General features: G+C 32.4%; 1 protein-coding gene across 1 annotated transcript in view; it reads right to left on the bottom strand.

Annotated features, from left to right (window-relative positions):
* The window catches only part of LOC127732159 (uncharacterized), a 46383-nt gene extending 37969 nt beyond the window's left edge, over positions 1-8414 (bottom strand). Inside the window, exon 1 of the mRNA XM_052241227.1 lies at positions 8027-8414. The gene's annotated coding sequence lies outside the window, so the exon portion shown is untranslated. The remainder of the gene's footprint in view (positions 1-8026) is intronic.
* Positions 8415-16107: the final 7693 nt, after the last annotated feature.

Raw genomic sequence — 16107 nt, 5'->3', positions numbered from 1 at the left:
ACCGGGGAAATTTTACGAAAAATCGATTTAACCAATATTTTTAGCCTTAAACTGAAATTAAAAAATGCCAAATTTAGACATAAATCTGAAAATAAAAGGATTTTTAAGTCTAAAACAACCAAGGGGAACGTTTACATTTCAAATTTAATTGTTTTTTCACATAATAATCATACTGACATGGTTCTAAATGTCTTTGAATTTGATGTAATCGTTATTGTTGAAAGGGTGTAAAAGTTTGGAAATAGGGTCAAAATCGCACATTTCGCTTCCATTTGAGGGGAAAACGAGCCTGGTGACCCCCTTTTTTCTTTGCATTTTTGGATTCAGCATAAAAAAATCTACAAAATATGTGAAAATAAAAAAATTCTACCGGGGGTCCTTATTGGGGTGAGCCACCTTAACGGAAGCAAACACGAACTCTTATTTTCTAATATATCAAGGACCATAACTCATTAACGGTAAAATTGAAAATCGTCAATATCGAAATTGATCTTCATAATGTCATAAGTATCTACATATTAAAATTTGAAAATGCATTGATTGAACAGTTCATAAATTATTGCATGAAAACTATTGGCAGCTTGCCCGCCCACTGCCTTCAAGTCCGCCAGCCATCCTCAAATACGCCGGACTTCAACAATTTAATAACTGGACAGATGGCATCAAAGAGGCGAACAAAAGTCAAAAGTCCAATAAGACAGGTTACACCAAGAAAAAAAAACAAAAAAACAAACAACCGGTGAGACAAACAACAATAAAAAAAACAAAACAAAATTATTGAGCATCGCAAACCCAACAAACACATAGCCATTGTTGGGCGATCATTTTTACAAATTGTTTGCATAAGGTACATTACAATTATGACTGATGGATGTTAGTTATTTACTTCTTCAGTTTTTTTTTTTTATTTCTAAAGACAAATAATAAATCATAATTTCGTCCCCAAAATGGATAGTATGGTATTACAATTTTAACTTTATAAAGACTGGCGCAAAGGCACAGTGACCATTATACTATTAGCATTAACATTACAGCTTGTACATAATGATGTGCCAGATGTTGAAGGATATGTTTATATCCTTATCTTAACGAGTTAGGGTTGTGTTATATATTCCTGAGACAAAACTGATACACACCAAGAAAAAAGCTTTGTGTGTACCTATGTTTGATTTTTTTCCTTCGAGTAGAGAGATAGTTATGTTTAGGCATAAGAGTCGAGGTATAGAGGCAATTGTCTCCCCTTTTAAAAGTTGGGGAGGGGTCCTCGACCTCACCACCACACTTTTTGTATGGTCCAAGTAATAACTGTTGTCAAGTTTATAAGGAAAATCTGTTTTATTCAGCAAAAGATGATTATTCTATGGATGAATTTACATGTAAAAAAATAAGATGGGTTATTATTGCCAATGAGACAACTCTCCACCAGAGACCAAAGACATAAAATTTAGTTAACAACTATAGGTCACCGTACGGCCTTCAACAATGAGCAAATCCATACTGCATAGTCAGCTATAAAGAGCCCCGAAATGACCAAATTTAATAAAAAAACAATTCAAACGAAAAAACTAACAGACTGATTATGTAAAAAATATAAACAAAATTATAACCAATTGTTCAGAGAACAATTGAAGGTCTTTCCACCCATAAAGATCAATTTTGATATAGAACTATTAAAATATCATATCCAGCGTCAAATGATAGCTTATTGTACACTGATTCCAAAAATATATGGTTTCTATACATTTTTTTCTAAATAAGGGAGATACATTGTTACTTCCGGTTTGAAAAATGTCACTTCCGGTTTTTTTGTAAAATTTACTTGATACTGATTCCAAAAATATATGGTTCAATATACTTTTACATTTAATAAGTACAAAAAATAGCTACTTCCGGTTTACACATGGTCACTTCCGGTTGGCATTTCCATGGTCAAGTGGCTTGCAACGTAATGCAAAAATTCCCATGGCTTAATCATGTATACATATGAGGTAAAAGCAAAGGCCAAAATCTAGAACGTCAATTTTACCTGACCTTGAATTCAATTTCAAGTCCATAAACCAATGGACTTCAAATCAAAAGACCATAGCTCTTAATTATATATGGTTAATGAGTTATATCACTATATGCCTCATTTTTAATATAAGAGGGGAGAAAACTCCAATTTAATGTTAGCGTACCTTTTCAACCAAAATTTTGTGTTACGACATGTCGCATCTTACAATTAATTAAAAATATGTTGTCGATATCTTATACGGTTTTTGAAAAGAATTGAAAATAAGTCAAAATCAAAATTTAAAATATGACCTTGACCTCTGACCTTGACCTAATTTTCTTATTTTTGGATCAAGGACCTCAAATAAAAATATCCTAGATCTCTATCACTTATGGTTTACAAGATAGAAATGCATATCACTTATATCAAAGGCATAAGGGGAAATAACTCTCATATGGAGTGTTCATGTCGCTTCGGTCAAAATAGGACAAATCATGCGAAGGATATAACGAGCAATTTTATAAAATAAATTTGTCGCTTTCTTTTACGGTTACGGAGGAGATGCAGTCACAAGGAAGGTAGTGTTCGGGGAGATAACTCCTACAAAGAAAAGTATTTGGTTACGCAGGGTAAATTTCAAAGACGCATAAACTGTTCGATATCATATACCAAACATCTAAGCGACATCTTGCGAAACAAAATTTATACGCAAGAAATAAAAGTGGCGGAAGAAGAAAAAAAAAATAATCAGAACAAATACAATAGGTCTTTCCACCGAAAAGTGGAAAGACCTGATAATCAGAACAAATATAATAGGTCTTTCCATCGAAAAGTGGAAAGACCTAATTACAAATATGATATAAAGCAACAAACGACAACCACTGACTTACAGGCTCATGACTTGGGACAGGCACATACACATGATACACAATGTGGCAGGGTTAAAAATGTAAGCGGGTGCCAAACCCTCCCCATAACTTAGACAGTGGTGTAACAGTACAACATATGAACACACTAGTAAAATCAGTTGATAAGGCCTTAACTGATAAGATCGATTAAAATCAGACAAAACACAGACTGGACATTAGAATACGTAAGGTTGGTTTCCTGTCAACGTCTACAAAATCTACCTGATATCGAGTCAACTGACATTAAGTTCAATGTATCCCAAAGTAAACAGACAATCTGTCATTATTTAAACTATTTTTTATGCTAATGTAGGTTATCTGTAAGCATTAGCCTGAACTGGAATTTTTGTTCAGATCATATCTTCTAGAATATTGCCGTTTGTATTTGAAAACAAGACATACAGTTGAATACAACCTATCGTTAGAACTGTTACATTATACAATCCACCTTTTTTTCAAATTCAATGATTCCCCAAACTTCCATGATTGTATCTAAATGATGTGAAGAGTCATCCCAAAACTCCTAAGTATTTTGTTTTAGATGCATTTCATTTATGAATGATCATTCATGAATTTTACATTTGAATTTTAATCTTAAAACGAAATGTAATTCAAACATTTAATGCGTTACTTTTCCAAATTTCTTAGACGCTGCTGCATTTTTCTAATTAAACAAATGTAAACACCATAAACAACTTATAAATTATTTTCTATAGCTGCCGGGTTAAAACGGTCAATTGACTTCCAATATATTTGTAAGTGTTATCTCCCATACCCCAGGTCTTCCACCTTAAGGTCCCTTTTGGTTATTCCTCTTTACATATTCAAGGACTTCATGGCTTTCAAAGTTCCCGGTTTCATGGTTCCTGATGAAAGTAGATCCAGAAAAGCAGTCCATATGCACATAAAGTGCATTATTTTCATTGAACAGATACCGAGATTTTGCCATGCAACATTCCATGTATGGATCATTGGAAGAGTTGTCGCTCATGAACGAGCATATACAAGGACTTTTTTCACAACACTTGGAATCCGATTAAACGCTTATCTTTTGACAGGACATTGTTGTGCCTGTAAAAGTATTCCACATAGCAGGTTTTGCCACAAGACATCAAAGAAGGTTCTACTGTCAGACGAAACAAGTCTATATAGCCATTTGTGTGTGGCACAATCACCTCGGGGATCTGTTGAATCATATTTAATTTCATTTATTTAATTTCTATGTATCATTTCGTTATGAAAAAACTAAATCAATAACAAAATGTTCTTCAAAATGTTGAAGTTTAGGAGTTAGTTATTATCAAGAATGTAAATATATTGATTTAGGGCAGCATACATGCATTTACTTAGTTTACAAATAAATTGAAATGCTGATTGATGTTGGTCATTCTATTATTGACATATAGGATTTAATTGGAAGTTATACGAATACAATTAAATATTCTATCAAAATGACAACTGTTGTGATACTTTTTCAAATCAGCATATTTATGAGCATCATAATTTGCCTCGATCTTATAATTACAAAGACGAATCATGGATAAATCTAAATGTTGAAACAATATAAAATAATGGTGTTTAATCATTCACACAATTACGTATATGTCTACTCAAAGATATCATGTCGAATTTGTTGTTTGTGAAAGGGACAGAAAATAACAGAAAAAACGATTTATGCCCATGGAAAAACTAATCATGGTGTGAAAGAAATTTAGGAATCTTAAAAGAAAAACCCTCAATTTTTTGGCATGAAATATTTGATAGTTTATCATAATTTTATATAGGACTGAAGTGTGAACTTTTACTAATAAGGCAAACTGCTGTTCAAAGTCCGTAATCTTATGAAAATAATTGATTACTTGCTGGATGCGTGAACCATGAATTATTAGTCGACTGAACGACATATTTTTTAATTCGACACAAAACTACATTTATAAGCGTATGTTTTGATGTGTTGACAAGAAGGGGGGACAATGAATCTGAAAGCTTAGTTCTCTAAACAGGTCTACAGAATTCCTAAAAATCCTTATTGAGTACAAACATTTCTATGACAATAAGACAACCAGTTATACATCTTGTTCTGCATGATCTGTTACAATATAGATGTTGCAAATGATATAGAAATGTTTTTCAGTCAGAAAGGAACAGAATTGAATACACTGTTTTTGTAACTGTAAAATTTTGACCTTTGTTCATTTCTGTACACTGGTTTGGAGTTGAAACTACAGTGAAAGAAATAGTCTCTGTTTTTCTTAATATAGATATAAAAGCAACTCCGCACTGCTTCTGCTTTAGTAATGCTGCCCCGGCAAGAGGACTGCTAACATAATTATATTGTTGTTTGTTTTGAATTATTTACCTAATTTGAAATAAAACCATCGAAGCAAATATTTAAAAGGATTTTCAGGTTCATTAGACATTTTGGAATATCATTTTCCTGAAAAACGGACATTTGTAGCTAACATTCAATTTGTTTAAACAAATCAGTTATTGTTAAAAAAAATTATAGTGGTTTTGACGATATTTGAAGAAATGAAGCACCGTGGGAATTTTAATATCTATCAATTTGAAAAAGGTCTTAAAAATTCTAAAGATCTACTACTAAATCTTAGATCATAATATCTTCAATTTTGCAGCATCATTTAGACCTTTGATTGCTTTGACGCTTAACACTACTATTCCCCATGCTCAATTGCCAGATCGACTTCACCATCTGATTAAACAGAGCTTTTTTCTATAAAAATGGGAATCGTAGATATACATTTCTTGTTTTGGGTTATAATAATTCTTATTTTGTGAAGAACCACACTCATTCTATCAGAAAATACACTGATGATGATATTTTCAAAATGCTGGACTTTTTAATCGACAATATATGTGTTGAGGTTGGAGGATTGATATATCAATAGACAGTCGGTACTCCAATGGGTACTAATTGTGCACCCCTTCTGGCCGACTTGTTTTTGTACTCGTATGAAGCAGAATTCATTCAGAACCTTCTAAAAGACAAAAAGAAAAAGCACCTTGCAAAACTCTTTAATTTTACTTTCAAATATATTGATGATGTCCTATCACTGAATAACCAATATTTTAGTCAGTACTTGCATCTCATATATCCCAGTAAACTTGAAATTAAGGATACTACTGATACTAGAAGAACTGCTTCATACCTTGATCTTTTCCTCAAAATTGACAGAGATGGACGACTACACACTAAAATCTATGACAAACGGGATGATTTCAACTTCCCCATTCTCACCTTCCCATTTCTCAGCAGTAACATACCCTCTGCCCCGTCGTATGGTGTTTACATATCTCAATTGATACGTTACGCTCGTGCATGTTCATACTATACGGATTTGATATACAGGAGTGTACTCCTTACGCAGAAATTGCTCCAACAGAGTTATGAGGAGGAAAGATTAAAAATGACAATCCGTAAATTTTATAGACACCATCACGAATTGGTTGATCTATACAATGTGTCTGTTTCTAAACCAACTAATGACATGTTTACCACGACTTAGATTGTGGTTTAACATCTATGTCGTCTGTCTTCGAAGTACCGAACGTGACCTATTCCTGAATATGACTGTTTTGCCGAGTGTGAATTTGCATTGCTGTACGACGTGTCTCGGTATTTATACATCCAACATTCATGTATTTATTTAATATGATGTTTCTGTTGTGGTTTTGGTTGGATGTTGTGTTATGTCTTATTGTTTGTGGTTTGAATTCTGTGTTTTCGGTATATTTTACATATGTCTTATTTGTCAGTATAGTCGAGTTATTTTCCATTTTCCATGGATAAAGTATTGTGTTAGTCCAAATAATTATGATGTCGTCACAGCATTTATCTAAAATAGCCTTTCAATACCGTCATAATTATGATGATTGTTTGGACTAGTATTGTGAAAATAGTTGTATGTATTTCAAGATTATATAGTTGTTACAAAAATACGTCAATGTTTGTGATGTCCTGTGCTGTCATTAATGGAAGATGTTCGTTGTTATTCTAATGTTTACATGTTGCTCTGTGCTGAGGGTTCTGTGCGTTTGTTTGTGTTGTATTTCTGTGCGTTTGTTTGTGCTGTATTTCTGTCACGTAGTGTTGTCATTCGAGCGATATTTTTAAAAAATTGCTATATAAGCGGGAGGTTTGGCTAGCCATAAAACCAGGTTCAACCCATCATTTTTTTTCTTAAAATGTCTTGTACCAAGTTAGAAATATGGCAGTTGTTAAGAAATAGTTCGTTTCTAGGTATGATGGCGTTTGTTTTTGTTGCACTTCAGTGTTTCTGTTGTTCCGTTGTTTTCCTCTTATAGCTGATGTGTTTTCCTCGGTTTTAGTTAATAACCCAGATTTGTTTTCTCTCAATCGATTTATGACTTTTGAACAGCGGCATACTATGCTGCCTTTATTGAAAAAAGATATCTTCTTTTGCTTCGAATTAATCATAGTCACAGTCAAGGGAAGTCATTGTGTGCTTCTTCGTAACCAAACAAATCAAGTCGGTATATGCTTCGTCTGTGAGGACCATTTCATTCTGCATAATACTACTCGGCAGCGAATTGATAAGAACTTGTCCTATACCATTTTATAAGTTATCTATTTGTACAGATCGGATGTTTTTGCATTTTAAATGGATCTAGGAAATTTCAAATATCTTATTATTGATAAACCGTTATGTATCTCATATACTGTAAAACGAATTTCAAAGTGTTTCAACCAAAGAATGAATGTAGAAATAAAAGCTGTTCAAACATTTTCAAACGAACCAATTAAAATCTAAATAGTGTTTATGGATTGAACTTGTAGCTGTGTTCTCCTCTTTGTTCACTTATCAAACCAATCCATTATAAAAACTTATTATTTTAATACTTTCAAATACTTGTACAAGTGATTTGGTTAAATATTCGATCAAATGATACGGATTTTCTTTATTCGACGTATAGATCTACTGTCTCTATATTGAAATACAAAAGTTCCTCCAGTAAATACAGATAGAGACAAATAATATCTAGTCAAATTGTATATTGGTGTATAAATTGATTGGATTAATTTAAAACACACATTCCTAAACATGCTAAACACACAAAATCATAAAAAAATAATTTTACATACCTGTTCGACTGTTGATCGAAATCGTATCTGTAATGAGTTTATCGTCAAAGCTGAACAGGTTAAAAGGCAAGTTTTTCCAGGTATAGAGATGATATTTTTAAATCCTATGTTGTGTTTGAAAATGCCCGCTTAGATCCAAATAACAACTGCCATTTATTATTTTTTATTTGGCATAAATATGGAAACTGAATAATAGCTTTGAAATCTGAGTTATATTTTGTCAACAGCCTGATGTATTTTCCTTTGAATGGTTGCTTTCCTTTTGCACTCAAATTTAATATTATTAAAAAGTTAATTTTCTCATAGTGCAAAATTTTGAATTAGAACTTGTCAACTAATACATATATGTATTCTAACACAGGAGATATACGTAACACATTATATTGAAATGTTGTGCTTCACTGGGTTAAATTTACATTAAGTTAACAAATCTGCCATTGTCAAGTGTTACGTTTATCAGATATATTGCTAATGCAAACTAAACTTTAAAATTGTTATGTAATTTGTGTAAATTTTGGAAGACTAATATTAAAATATCTATACATTTGACTGCAAAATTTGCAAAGGTTTAAAAAAACCCAAAACAATTCATCTATTAAAGGTAAATGAAAACAAACAATCACTTTTATTTAAATGAAGTAAAACTAGTAAAATAAGGATTGGGACAAATACGTAGCTCCTTTTCCTGTGTTTCTTTACTCATATCAGGAAATGCTATAATCGATAATGCAAAATACCTATTTCATGTACATGTTGTTGTTTGGTCTCCATGTATTAAATCCTTTATTTTTTCGTCGTGGTCATTTCTAGTTTTTAAGGCATAGGTATAAATTACTATGTCATGGATATGATAAATACTCGTGTTTTTATGAAAAAAATAAACCAATTTTGATATTAAAAAGCTACCAGACTCTATTGTCAATAAAGAAATAAATTGTTATGTCGTCATACATAATTTGACGTAGCGTTCATACAATGTAGGTGACAGATTTTTTGAAAATCAGAATGGCAAAATCCCATGGGGATGTGTTTATTACTTCCTATAATTTTTGTGGTATGCGTGTGCTGCAAAACAGGGTCGCTTTTTCATGTCCTGCTGGTTAATAGAACTTTTTGTTTTTAAATGCGTCAAAAGACAGTTGAGTTTGGATACAGAAAATAGATGCAAGCATTGTATGACTAACATTAATGTAATTATTTTCACAGGGTTAAAGTGAGTAAAAGTCATATATTTTCTTAGCTAGTCTAGAACTGGGTTTACAGTGGGTGGTAGGAGCGGTGTCATCCTGGATTCCCGGAAAATTATACACTGCATCCGGAATTCCCGAATAAATAAAACATAATTTCCCGATTCCCGAAAAGTTAAATCATTGCTTCCTGAATCTGATAGGGTTAAATTCTGAATTCCCGTGAAAATAAAGGTCCGATTCCGACGTCTCGTAAAAGGTCCTTCCAACCCTCTTTACATTTTCGGAGAGTCTCGAACAGATTATGTTTTCCCATATTTTCTGTAAAGAACCCAAAAGGATGACAAGCTATGCCAAACAAAAAAAACAAAAAATTGAGCTGTCCCCCTTTCCCCCTTTTTCCTATCTGGTCACTATTTCCACTAATGAATAACAGTGTTAGGGTTCTTCCTTGTTTTGGCATATCAATAATAACCCTGACACAGAGCGTAAACGGTTTGTATACTTCAATATTATTTGGTACACTTGTAAAATAATTTACCTTTCTTCATCCACATTATCTATACTTCGAAACTGGTAACCTTCCGAAAGATACCGAAAGTCCGACAGTGGCACCATCAGTTATCATAATACGAAATGTAGCATAAAATGAGCGTACAAATGTCGAATATACAAATCACCTAATTTGCAATCAACGCGTTAGAAAAGTGTCGATTTACAAGTATAATACGCTTTTAAAAATAACATAAAAGCAAAGATGCTAATTGACAACTACAAATTTACAAAATACAAATGTACAATTTAGCTATTTACAAATTACAAATAAGCATATCACAAATGTAGCACCAAATGATCATATACAAATGTTGAATTGACAAATCACGAATTCAAGAATTATCAATATACATATCAAAAATGTAAAAATAACACAGTTACAAGTTACAAATTGACAATTTACGAATTTGGAATTAGGACCCCGTTGGTTGTCCATACAATTCAAGTTCTATATGAGCTCAGAACAGTTGTATTACCTGATATGTTAAGATAAGGTATGTCCAAAATATAAGGAAGACATGGCATTTAAAATCATTTAAAGACGTCATATTCAAATCGTTTCATCAATGCTGAACTAATATTCACATTTTCCAAAAAGCCTTTAGTTTGATTTTTAAGAAATACTAGTACAGTGCAGATCGGTGTATCCGCATACCACAGAATTGTGGTTTCACTTTGTGTTGGCATTGAAGTTCCTTATGAAGGCAGAAAAGCGAATCGGTCGCAGAAAATTAATAACGTGCTTATCTGTTTCTATTTAACATGATGTTGTCACTCTTTCGTCTTTTCGTGATTTATTGATACCTTCATATGAAATATGGAGATGAAGTTGTTTGCCAATGAAACAACTATTTATCAGAGACCAACAGACGTTGATTTTTCCATCTATAGGTCACCGTACTACCTTCAACAATGAACAAAACTCATACCTCAATCAAGATATAAAAGGCCACGACATAACAAAAATGTTTTGACCCTTTTTTTTATACTTTTTGATAATCGTTCTAAAATTAACAGTTTTAAACTAATTGTAATAGTCAGTTTTATTTCAGTTACAATTAACACTTAACACTCTGTTCATGTTTATTTAAGATGAAGTAGTTTTAAAGTTCAAATATTGACATTTTTTTATATAATTTAATAGATACTGTATATTCATAGTCATACTCACATTTGAATCCTAAGGTTTATAAACTTATATGAAGATAACAAGTATAAGTTGATGGTCCTTTTGATTCTGTTGACAGTGTTGACTTTTCAACTCTTTACACTACACATCCACACAATCTTATCAAACCAAAGTTTTCCTAATTAATTAAATGGTCGCTTGGAAAATCTGTATGCAAATATATTTTCTGCAACTCATGTAAAGCCTTCTTTTTTAACGAGAAAGGCAAATATGCTAGATATACTTACTGGAGGTGTGATGAGATGATTGAAGCTGTTAATTTTCTCCTTGATAATATTTATATACGTTTCGGCAACAAAGCTTATCGACAAGTTGTAGGTATTCCTATGGGCACTAATTGAATCCCTTTAATAACAGATTTGTTCTTGAACTGTTATGAATCACAGTATATGACCAAATCAGTAAACGTCTAAAATGCATGTAATTGATAAATTCAACAACATTTACCGTTATTTTGATGATATTGTTTCGTTAAATAATCAAGAATTTTCTAAATAAACTGTCGAAATTTACCCAAAGGAACTTACCTTAATAAATAAAATGTAAACGGTAATAACTGTCCTTTCCTAGATTTAGATATTTCAGTTTTACACAGGAAAATCCACATTTAAATTTACGACAAAAAGGACGATTTTTCGTTCCCTATTGTTAATTTTCCGTTTCTGGATGGTGACGTTCCTTTGACACCAACTTACGGATTTTATATATCACAAGTCGTTCGCTATGCCCGTGTCTGTTGTGACGTTTAGGATTTTAATGAAATTCAATGTAATCTATGTATTACTGGTCTATTATTAAGTCAGGGATTTCGTTACCACAAATTACATAAAACTTTTACTAAATTCTTCCATAGATATAAAGAATTGGTTTTGAAGTTTGTTTGTACCTTATTTCAAACGGGAAAGCACATCTTCATTTTTACAGAGATGTCGTTTACCGTCCCTGGAAATTTAGAAAAGATCCTGGTAAACTTATCGATCCTTTAAATAAACTTATTCTAAAAGATTACCAATCCAACACTATCATTAGATCCTTGAATATTATTTTTATTTCTATCAATATTGATTTTGATATCAATAAAATTAAAAGCAAACTAAATAGTATTGTTACATACATATGCACATTCATGGCGTTACAATCTGTCGAAACCTGTATCTTGGCATTGCACAAGGTCATGTTTTTCTCTGACTGTTTATGACGCATTTACACTTAATCAATTAGATGTTGGATGTGTACTGATTGATAATTTGATCTTAGATGCATATTTTTTTTTATTAGTTGTTATTGGCTTTGAACTAGCTGTCAATAACTGCGAGTACTCTCAGATTTGTACTTAGTGTCTTTTTGTTGTTTGGATGTACAAGTACCCGGCCACGTCCACTCTGTGTTTTCATTAGATGTATTTCTTTTTGTATCCATCTAATGAGTTCAGCCTTTTTCAACTGCTTTTTATAGTTTGTTCTTTTTGTTGTACTGTTACACCACTGTCCCAGGTTAGAGGAGGGTTGACGCCTATAAACTAGTTTAACCCCGCCACATTCTGTATGTGCCTGTCCCAAGACAAAAACCTGTAATTCAGTGGTTGTCGTTTTTTGCTGTTTAACATAAATTATTTGTTTGTCGTTTATTATTTTATACATTAATTAGGCCTTTAATTTTCTCGTTTTTGTCATTTCGGGGCCTTTTATTGATGATTATGCGGCATGGGATATGCTCATTGTTGAAGGCCGTACGGTGACCTATAGTTGGTAATTTCTGTGTCATTTTGTCTGTTGTGAAGAGTTGTCTCTTTGGCAATCATACCACATCTCCTTTTTTATAAATCCATAGATACATATTTTAAAAGCAGTCTAGTTAAGCTAGCTATAATTTTATATTACTGAATTCATTCCAAAACCGTGTTTGTATTATATACACCTCGAGGGCGTTAGCCCGAATGGGTGTATCTAATTTATACCAAGTTATTATTGTCAATGCAGAATGATGGCTAAACTCAGTAAAAATCCATCTAAATTGTATTTAGTTGAGAACTTTAATAACACTTACCGTTATCTTGATGATGTTTTTGCGTTAAATAATAATGTTACTCATTGATGCTTTGCATTAACTTTTTCTCAAAGGTTATCAATTTAACATACTACTAGTAATTAAGATCTTAAAACATTGTTTTTATTGGTACTAACATTGATTTTGTTTTTAAAAAATTAAATCCTAACTAAATATATATTGCTATTTATAAGTCTTAATTGAAAACAACGTTCAAACCTATGATTGCGTTGGATAAAAACCGCAGTTTTTATACGTGTGCATGCAAAACACATTTCTAGGTAGAGGGGTCTAAATACAGTACAAACAACATTTTCCAAAAGATCAAAAAGTGAAAAAGTATATTCTAACAAAACACATTTGACTAACAGGTCGAACAACGGTTGTTCTTAAACCCTGCTGACTGCCATTGGCGATTGCCAAACAAACGGATCACAAGATGTAACGAAATGGATCTGTATTATTAAGTTAATACCAAACAGAAAACAATACACTTGCAGAAAAGATGGCATACCGCAAACATGAGGTGCAAAAATTTGTACACCATATCCGGATTTCGACAATTAATATCTCTTCAGTGATGTTAGGAATCGAAACGGTATTTGGAAGGCCATATAATTTACCTCAATTTAGGAGAGACTCTTGAATTTTGAAGAATCGAAATAGGATGAACGGATCATATAAAACCGAAGTCAAATATAATAGACGCCCAAACGAAAAAATATAAATAAGTCTAAATTGAAAACAATTTTCAAACCTATGATTGCGTTGGATAAAAACCGCAATTTTTATACGTGTGCATGCAAAACAAATTTCTTGGTAGAGGGGTCTAAATACAGCACAAACAACATTTTCTTAAAGACCAAAAAAGTGGAAGAGTATATTTTAACAAAACGCATTTGACAAACAGGTCGAACAACGGATGTTCTTAAACCCTGCTGACTACCATTTGCGATTGCCAAATAAACGGATCACAAGATGTAAAAAAATGGATCTTTATTATTTATTTAATACGAAAATGAAAACAATAAACTTGAAAAGATGGTATACCGCAAACATGAGGTGCAAAAATTTGTACACCATATCCGGATTTTGACAATTAATATCTCTTCAGTGTTGTTAGGAATCGAAACGGTATTTGGAAGGCCTTATAATTTACCTATTAATATACAAGTATGAGAACTCATTATCCTACATCCTGTCGATTTTGTTTATTTATATTTTGGTATTGCACAAGGTCACGCGTTAAACTCGGACTGTTTATGACATCTTTACACTAGATCCGTTGGCTGTGTACTGATTGATACTTTAGTCTGGGAGGAAACGAGTGAGCTATTGGTTGTAATTTGCTTTGAATTACCTTTCAGTATCTGCGAGTACTGCATCTGTGATTTGTTTCCATTGTTTTTATGTAAGCTGTTTTTGTTCCTCATACCGATCTTTTGAGTCGACCCAATTGCTACTGATTTTGCAGTTCGTTCTTGTGTTGTGCTTTCCAAGGTTGGGGAGGGTTGAGCTCTCACAACCCGCCACATTCTATATAGGTGCATGGCCTAAGTCAGTGGTTGTCGTTTGTTCATGTCTATCATATTTGTTTTTTTTTTTTACAAATTAGGCCGTTGGTTTTCACGTTTTAATGTTTTTGCATTTTTCTTGTCGGGGTCTTTCATAGCCGACTTTACAGTATGGGTGTTTCTCGTTGTTGAAGGCCGTACAGTTGCCTATCATTTCTTGAACTCTGGTGGGTAGTTGTTTCATTAGAAATCATACCACATCTCCTAATTTTTATTTTAGAAGTAGGAAAAAGATGAAAACTTTGGGTTTTGTTTTATAAAAATATGAAAAGACTAGATATAACTACATAAACAAACAAAAACAAAAAAAAACAAAAGAAAAATAACTTCCAGTATTGAAGGGATAAAATGGTAGTAAACATTTTCCATTATAATCGATATCGCCCTTTAAAACACAATTGTTTGGTTTTTTTTTTCACATTTATATCCTGTTTGAAATCTATAAGTAGATTTTAACCAAATTGGATGTGTTCAAAAGTAAATGATTTTAATATTTCATTGGTTGAAACTTTAAAGCTAAGTAGCATTTACATGGCTGAAGCCCACTTATGTAGAATTATATTATGTTATGACCTATCAATAATACAAAAGGATGTGGTGCGTCTGTTTTTCACAAAAATCCAATCTGTCAAAGCCGGTGATCTTGGTGACCTATTGATGATCACATCAATTTTCTTTGGTTTCTGATTAATAGTTGTCTCATTGGCAATCACACCACGTGTCCCCTTATTTGTATAAGGTTACTTTGTCTGAGGAAATTGGAACTTTGTTTTCTTAATTTCAATATTTATCGACGGAAATAAAATAATGTATGTTATAATATCCGCCACTGAGAATATCTTATTATAAATATCCATGTGGCTGCTGCTTGTTGAATGTACAGGCACTGTCTTATTTGATAAGATATATGTCTGTCTGAATGCCGATTTTATTTATGTGTCTCATTTTAATCAATGTGAGGCCTTGAACACATGTTGAAACCATAAAAACATAAATATTTAGACAAAACACCAAAATTGGGCATAGACTCGGGACTAGAGCTTAATATATTGAATATACACCCCTGTACATTTATGTATATTTTGGCAAAAAAGTTTATCGACAGGTTGTAGGTATTCCCAAATGGCATCAATTGCGCCCTTTTAATAGCGAACTGGTTCCTATACTGTTATGGTTGACAGTTTATGGCCAAACTTAGTAAAAACCCATATAAATTGTATTTAACTGACAAATTTAATAACACTGACCGTTATCTTGATGATGTTTTTGCGTTAAATAATAAAGGACTGTCTAAATATACTGCTGATGTTTACCCAAAGGAACCCACTTTAAATAAATCAAATTCAAACGTTAGATAATTTTCCTTTCCATGATTAAGTTTTTTAAGTTTTACACGTGAAACTCTACACAAAAATTTACGACAACAGGGACGATTGACATTGCGCAAGGTCGTGTTCTTTTCTGATTATTACTAAGGTCATTTCCTTCTCTGATTATTATTAAGGTCATTTTCTTCTCTGATTATTAGTA

The sequence above is a fragment of the Mytilus californianus genome, unplaced genomic scaffold (assembly GCF_021869535.1).
Source record: "Mytilus californianus isolate M0D057914Y unplaced genomic scaffold, xbMytCali1.0.p SCAF_22, whole genome shotgun sequence".
NCBI lineage: Eukaryota > Metazoa > Mollusca > Bivalvia > Mytilida > Mytilidae > Mytilus > Mytilus californianus.
The sequence above is the reverse complement of the archived record's forward strand: the minus strand, read 5'-3'. Positions and strand labels throughout refer to the sequence as shown.